Source organism: Lycorma delicatula, chromosome 5 (genome assembly GCF_047948215.1).
Source record: "Lycorma delicatula isolate Av1 chromosome 5, ASM4794821v1, whole genome shotgun sequence".
NCBI lineage: Eukaryota > Metazoa > Arthropoda > Insecta > Hemiptera > Fulgoridae > Lycorma > Lycorma delicatula.
Window position 1 is genome coordinate 9176938 of NC_134459.1, and position 7556 is coordinate 9184493.

A 7556-nucleotide genomic window follows, 5' to 3' on the forward strand; every position below is an offset into this window, starting at 1 on the left:
GTTACATTCAAAAGATTTACAATTGACTTGTTTCCCGCGTAGACTTTAAAAATCAAAATGTCGGCAGTAAAGGATTGGTTTAATATTGATGCAAAGATAGCGTCCTTTCAAACGCTACGTTAGTAGCTGTTATTTAAGTAATTTAGTGGCGTCGGTTTGTCTGTTGGTTTAGGTCGCCAATGCTTACTACGAAAAATTATTTTATAGATCTACTGATTGGTTTCTGTGAATAGTGAAATAACATTTTTTACCCTTGCTCCACGTACTAAAAGTGTGTAATGATTTATACATATTTAATCTGTTCTAAATAAGTGGATGAAAAATGTAAGTAATGGCATTTAATTAATTTTGTTGAATTACTGTATATAATATTAAAGTGAGTTTTTGAAGGCGGCTTTACACATTAAGTATTTGTAGAGGTGTACTTGATAAATTGTGATAAATAAAGAGGTATACTAGGTAAATTAAAAATATAAGTGATTATGACGTTAACATTTATAGTTAATTTGAACCAAACTGTAATTTAGACCTAAATTTTTGGAAACTTTTTTTACTGTTTTAATATTATTTTTTTTGTGTTCATCAACTAAGTTACTTTGCATTATTTTCTTGTTATCAGTTCTAATCACAAAATTAAAGATTTTATTCAAAATGATCAGTTGCATATTGGTTATTCCTGCTGAATATTAAGTAGCTAATTAATGATTTCTCCATTCTAGCTGTCTATTTTAATGGTTTGCTTAAAGTGTTTAACATTTGTACATAAAGAAACACGTAAACATTTACTACCTGAGACAAATGATTTAAATTACACCTTCAAAATTTTTTATTAATAAACTCAAATTTGTTATACAAATGTGAAAAGCATAGTACAGTATATATTTATTCATTTAACAGCATAACAAAAAAAAAAGAAATAATACATATGTTATTAAATTATATTCAAATTGATAAAATTTTTCTTGCAAAAGACTTTTGAAGCTCCATTTTAAATCTGCTTCTTCTTGTAGGAATGAGGTAAAATATATATATATTGTATTTTTGTGAATTGTTATGTGCTGTTAATAAATTAATTAATTAGCTGCATAAGACATTTGGAAGAAAGATTTTTATTAATCTGAAACAGACTAGTTTAAAAACATTAAACATAATTATTTAGGATTTCCTTTTATAAAAAAAATTGTTAATTTAGTATCATCCATTCAATTTAAGTAACTATAAAGTTTGAGTTATTTTTCTAAATTATAACATTTCAAAATTTCTGTAAATTTCTTCTAATTTGCTTAATTTATAAGAATTATCCTTGAGTTTAGACCGTAGAGTTTTCTTAAAATTATTTTTTTAACTGTACTAGATTTTTCCTTAAAAATTTTGTAGACCTTACATACCACACAACACTTCTCTAAAACTATGTTTCTTAGTGTCTTAATTATGGGTTTTTGAATAAGAATTTTTTATTTTTTTGAAAGCCACTTTCATTTTTTGTGTCTGGCTTTTACTTCTTCTTTTTAAAAACATTCAGCGTAATTATTTCACCTAAATGTTTAAATTTTTGTACCTATTTGATTGATTCTTATTCTGAAATTTTCATGGTTTGGATTCTACTTTTATTATTGGAATCAATTATATGAAATTTGCAGCTTGATTTTGTTTGCACATTTTTCTAATTCTTGAATTCTTTAATGTCTATTGCCAAAGTTACCAAATCATCAGCAGATGCTAAAATGTTTACATTTAAACATATAGATGTTGTGCCCCATTTTTATTAAGTATTTGTATTATCCTATTCTATTTCTCAGTAAACTTTTCCAGAGTGCAGTTGAACAATATTAGTGAAGAGACCATCACGTTGCCTCACTATAGATTTTGTTTCAAAGGGTTCGGAAATTCCTCTCAAAAATTAAAATTTTGAGTATGTTTAGTGTCTATTATTGACAGTTAGGAAGTTTTATCGCCTTTAGGAAAGTTTACAAAAATAAACTATTAATTCCAGATTTGTAATCTTTTTGTACTTTTATAATTATATAATTACTGTTTTTTTTTATCAATACCAATTGTTTGTGATTTTTATATTATCATTATTTTCAAACCATCTATGGTGGAAATATGTGAATCTTTTCTAAGCTCAACTCTCTCAAACCAGCTGATATTTTTAAATTAATTCAACTTGAATAACAAGTGAATTACTTTTTTTTTTTTAAATGTAAGGAAAAGATTAAGTTTTTCAAATTTTTACAATCTGATGTAAACAATCATTTTTGTAAATAAATGGCTATGTAATTTTCAAGAATTTTTTTTAGACTAATTTTTTAAAGCAAATACATTCTGATTAACTATATTGCAATTAGTATTTCAATTATAATAAATAAATAAAAATTAATTTTGAATTATTCAGACTAATTGATAAATAAAGAGTTTTGGAAAAACGTATACAACTCTTTTCCTATTGAAAAAACTCAATATTTTTTTTTTAAATTTTTGTAACCACTACGATCAGGTGGAATGTAAACATCAATTTTATATCATATTCATATTTTATATCATATTGGGTGCCTATAAATAGTGGATTGAGAACACACCAATCGGCAGATTATTATTGTTTATTAGTACATACTTTAGTTGTAAACTCTAATTTTATTGAAAATTGTTAAGTTTAAAATATAATTAACATCATAATTTTCCTTCATGCTTTAACACTGTTCTATTGTTTTTTAATTATAGTAAATTTTTATTTTTATATTTTCCAGACAGAAGTGATGCACCAACAGAGATTAAAATAACATGCCCAGGTATATAAAGAATTTAAGTAATTAGTAAATGATCATAAAAAAGAATCAACATCTGGAATAACGTTAAAGGTAAGAACTCTTATTATTTATTTAATAACATTTCAGAATAACAGCTTTGAAAAATCAATTCCATATTTATGATGGAAGGTAGATTTTACCGTCAACAATTATATAATTTTGTGTTCTGTCAGCAACGGTGGAAACCAGAAAAAGATTTTTCCTTCTTAAGGCATGGTTTCATAGACTGCATTGTGTGTGTGAGTGTGTGGGCAAAAAAAAATTGTTAAGTTATCAGTGGAATGAATCACCACTGATACACTTTAAACACATATTAGTCCAATTTATTTGTTATATATATTTTTTTTTTCAATTTTGCTTATCCTTGAGATTTTGTTAAATTAATTTTGCTTTTGTAATTGCTAATTTTTTACATGATTTAATGATGACATACTTATAATGGTTTTAATATTTATACTAATAGAGTATGCGCATGAATATTGTTGGAGATGCATTCATTTGATTTTAGAAATAATCAGGATAAAGCATTGCCAATATTTCCCGTTTCATTATAATTTTCACCATCATTTTATTAGTTTTAGGAAGGGTAAAATTACCAGTTGCGTGAGACTATGAATTTTTGTGGGGTCCAATTGTATTTAAATTTAATTTTGGGTTGTAGTGATCACAACAAGGCCCTGCTGAGAATAATTCAAGGTATTTTTTCTCCCTTGGGAAAGTCAGTTTTTTTTTTATTTATAGATAAGACCAGTTGTTATTACTGATGTGGAATTATTTTTTATTGGCGTATTAATAAATATACTATTTTTTTTTTTTTTTTTTCTTCAGTCATTTGACTGGTTTGATGCAGCTCTCCAAGATTCCCTATCTAGTGCTAGTCGTTTCATTTCAGTATACCCTCTACATCCTACATCCCCAACAATTTGTTTTACATACTCCAAACGTGGCCTGCCTACACAATTTTTCCCTTCTACCTGTCCTTCCAATATTAAAGCGACTATTCCAGGATGCCTTAGTATGTGGCCTATAAGTCTGCCTCTTCTTTTAACTATATTTTTCCAAATGCTTCTTTCTTCATCTATTTGCCGCAATACCTCTTCATTTGTCACTTTATCCACCCATCTGATTTTTAACATTCTCCTATAGCACCACATTTCAAAAGCTTCTAATCTTTTCTTCTCATATACTCCGATCGTCCAAGTTTCACTTCCATATAAAGCGACACTCCAAACATACACTTTCAAAAATCTTTTCCTGACATTTAAATTAATTTTTGATGTAAACAAATTATATTTCTTACTGAAGGCTCGTTTAGCTTGTGCTATTCGGCATTTTATATCGCTCCTGCTTCGTCCATCTTTAGTAATTTTACTTCCCAAATAACAAAATTCTTCTACCTCCATAATCTTTTTTCCTCCTATTTTCACATTCAGCGGTCCATCTTTGTTATTTCTACTACATTTCATTACTTTTGTTTTGTTCTTGTTTATTTTCATGCGATAGTTTTTGCGTAGGACTTCATCTATGCCGTTCATTGTTTCTTCTAAATCCTTTTTACTCTCGGCTAGAATTACTATATCATCAGCAAATCGTAGCATCTTTATCTTTTCACCTTGTACTGTTACTCCGAATCTAAATTGTTCTTTAACATCATTAACTGCTAGTTCCATGTAAAGATTAAAAAGTAACGGAGATAGGGAACATCCTTGTCGGACTCCCTTGGTCCTTCCAAATTGGTCTTCTCCTAACACTTCTTCCACTCTCCTCTCAATTCTTCTGTATAAAATTCTAGTTAAGATTTTTGATGCATGACTAGTTAAACTAATTGTTCTGTATTCTTCACATTTATCTGCCCCTGCTTTCTTTGGTATCATAACTATAACACTTTTTTTGAAGTCTGATGGAAATTCCCCATTATCATAAATATTACACACCAGTTTGTATAATCTATCAATCGCTTCCTCACCTGCACTGCGCAGTAATTCTACAGGTATTCCGTCTATTCCAGGAGCCTTTCTGCCATTTAAATCTTTTAATGCTCTCTTAAATTCAGATCTCAGTATTGTTTCTCCCATTTCATCCTCCTCAACTTTCTCTTCTTCCTCTATAACACCATTTTCTAATTCATTTCCTCCGTATAACTCTTCAATATATTCCACCCATCTATCGACTTTACCTTTCGTATTATATATTGGTGTACCATCTTTGTTTAACACATTATTAGATTTTAATTTATGTACCCCAAAATTTTCCTTAACTTTCCTGTATGCTCCGTCTATTTTACCAATGTTCATTTCTCTTTCCACTTCTGAACACTTTTCTTTAATCCACTCTTCTTTCACCAGTTTGCACTTCCTGTTTATAGCATTTCTTAATTTCCAATAGTTCATTTTACTTTCTTAATCACTAGCATTCTTATATTTTCTACGTTCATCCATCAGCTGCAATATATCGTCAGAAACCCAAGGTTTTCTACCGGTTCTCTTTATTCCGCCTAAGTTTGCTTCTGCTGATTTAAGAATTTCCTTTTTAACATTCTCCCATTCTTCTTCTACATTTTCTACCTTATCTTTTTTACTCAGACCTCTTGCGATGTCCTCCTCAAAAATCTTCTTTACCTCCTCTTCCTCAAGCTTCTCTAAATTCCACCGATTCATCTGACACCTTTTCTTCAGGTTTTTAAACCCCAATCTACATTTCATTATCACCAAATTATGGTCGCTATCAATGTCTGCTCCAGGGTAAGTTTTGCAGTCAACGAGTTGATTTCTAAATCTTTGCTTAATCATGATATAATCTATCTGATACCTTCCAGTATTGCCTGGCTTTTTCCAAGAATATATTCTTCTATTATGATTTTTAAATTGGGTGTTGGCAATTACTAATTTATACTTCGTGCAAAATTCTATAAGTCGGTCCCCTCTTTCATTCCTTTTGCCCAGCCCGTATTCACCCACTATATTTCCTTCCTTGCCTTTTCCAATGGTTGCATTCCAATCTCCAACTATTATTAAATTTTCATCTCCTTTTAGGTGTTTAATTGCTTCATCAATCTCTTCGTATACACACTCTACCTCATCATCATCATGGGCGCTTGTAGGCATATAGACGTTAACAATCGTTATCGGTTTAGGTTTTGATTTTATCCTTATTACAATGATTCTATCGCTATGCGTTTTGAAATACTCCACTCTCCTCCCTATCTTCTTGTTCATCACGAAACCTACTCCTGCCTGCCCATTATTTGACGCTGAGTTAATTACTCTAAAATCACCTGACCAAAAGTCGCCTTCCTCTTCCCACCGAACCTCACTAATTCCTACTATATCCACATTTGTCCTACCCATTTCCCTTTTTAAATTTTCTAGCCTACCAACCTTTTTCAAGCTTCTAACATTCCACGCTCCGACTCGTAGAGTGTTATTTTTTAATTTTCTGATGACCCCTTCCTTAGTAGTCCCCACCCGGAGATCCGAACGGGGGACTATTTTACCTCCGGAATATTTTACCAAGGAAGGCGCCTCCATTATTGCTATGTGAAAATGCAGAGAGCCACATTTTCTTGGAAAAAAAGCAGCTGTAGTTTTCCATTGCTTTCAGCTGCGCAGTACTCAGAAGACTGAGTGATGTATATACGGCCGTTTAAGTCGTCCTGACTCACGTCCCTAACAACTACTGAAAGAGCTGCTGCCTTCTTTCAGGAATCATTCCTTAGTCTGGCTCTCAACAGATACCTCTCCGATATTGTTGCACCTTCGGTCCAGCTACTCTGTATCCCTGAGCACTCAAGCCCCCTCACCAACGGCAAGGTCTCATGATTCATAGAGGAGGAAATATACTATATTTTATATTATTAATAAATATAATATCTATGCAATAAATTAATATTTAATTTATTGCATCAAAATTGTCTGAACTGCTTTACTCTACTACTGCGGCTAAAGATACCCGAGGAAACTTTTGTTTGTGAATATTTTAGGTGCAACACTTCATTGAAACCTCTCCTCCCACTTTATTTCTACCTGTTGAGTGTGGGTATACCCTTTACATTTGAAGGTATTATCGTTTCACTAGTCATAAATTTAAAGTAAGAATTTTGGAAAAATGTTTACTGCTCTTTTCCTATTGAAAAAACTTAATATTTTTTTAATTTTTGTAATTATTACAATCAGTGGCAACGTAAACATCAATTTTAGCTTTGTACCATATTGGGTGCCTATAAATATTGGATTGAGAACACACCAATCGGCAGATTATTATTCTTTATAAAATATATACTTTAGTCATAAATTCTAATTTTCTTGAAAATTGCTAGGATTAAAATACAATTAACATCATAATTTTCAGTCAGGCTTTAACATTGTTCTATTGTTTTTTAATTATAGTAAGTTTTTATTTGTATATTTTTCAGACAGAAGTGATGCACCAACAGAGATTAAAATAAAATGCCCAGGTACATAAAAAATTTAATTAATTAGTAAATTTTTATAAAAATCAATATCTGGAAAAAGATAAAGTTAAGAACAGTTATTATTAATTCCATACGTGAAATTCCCTAAGATTTTTTAAAATTTCACAGAGAATTAATAGATTTTCTCAATAAAATTCTTTGATTACTTTTGGTTCACTAAAAGTCGAGATGAGAAAGTTGGGCACGAAGTCATATTGTTTAGTTTACATTTGAAAGTCCCTTAAAGTTTAAAGAAAATCTATAAAAAGCAGAATATTATTCTTACCACTACTACAGTG

At 30.2% G+C, this 7556-nt stretch overlaps 1 long non-coding RNA gene across 2 annotated transcripts in view; it reads left to right on the top strand.

Annotated features, from left to right (window-relative positions):
* The window catches only part of LOC142324707 (uncharacterized), a 40586-nt gene extending 33230 nt beyond the window's left edge, over nucleotides 1-7356 (top strand). For both annotated transcript variants that reach the window (XR_012756365.1, XR_012756366.1), the window contains exons 3-4: nucleotides 2748-2858; nucleotides 7219-7356. This is a non-coding gene — a long non-coding RNA (uncharacterized LOC142324707). The remainder of the gene's footprint in view (nucleotides 1-2747; nucleotides 2859-7218) is intronic.
* The last annotated feature ends 200 nt before the right edge of the window (nucleotides 7357-7556 follow it).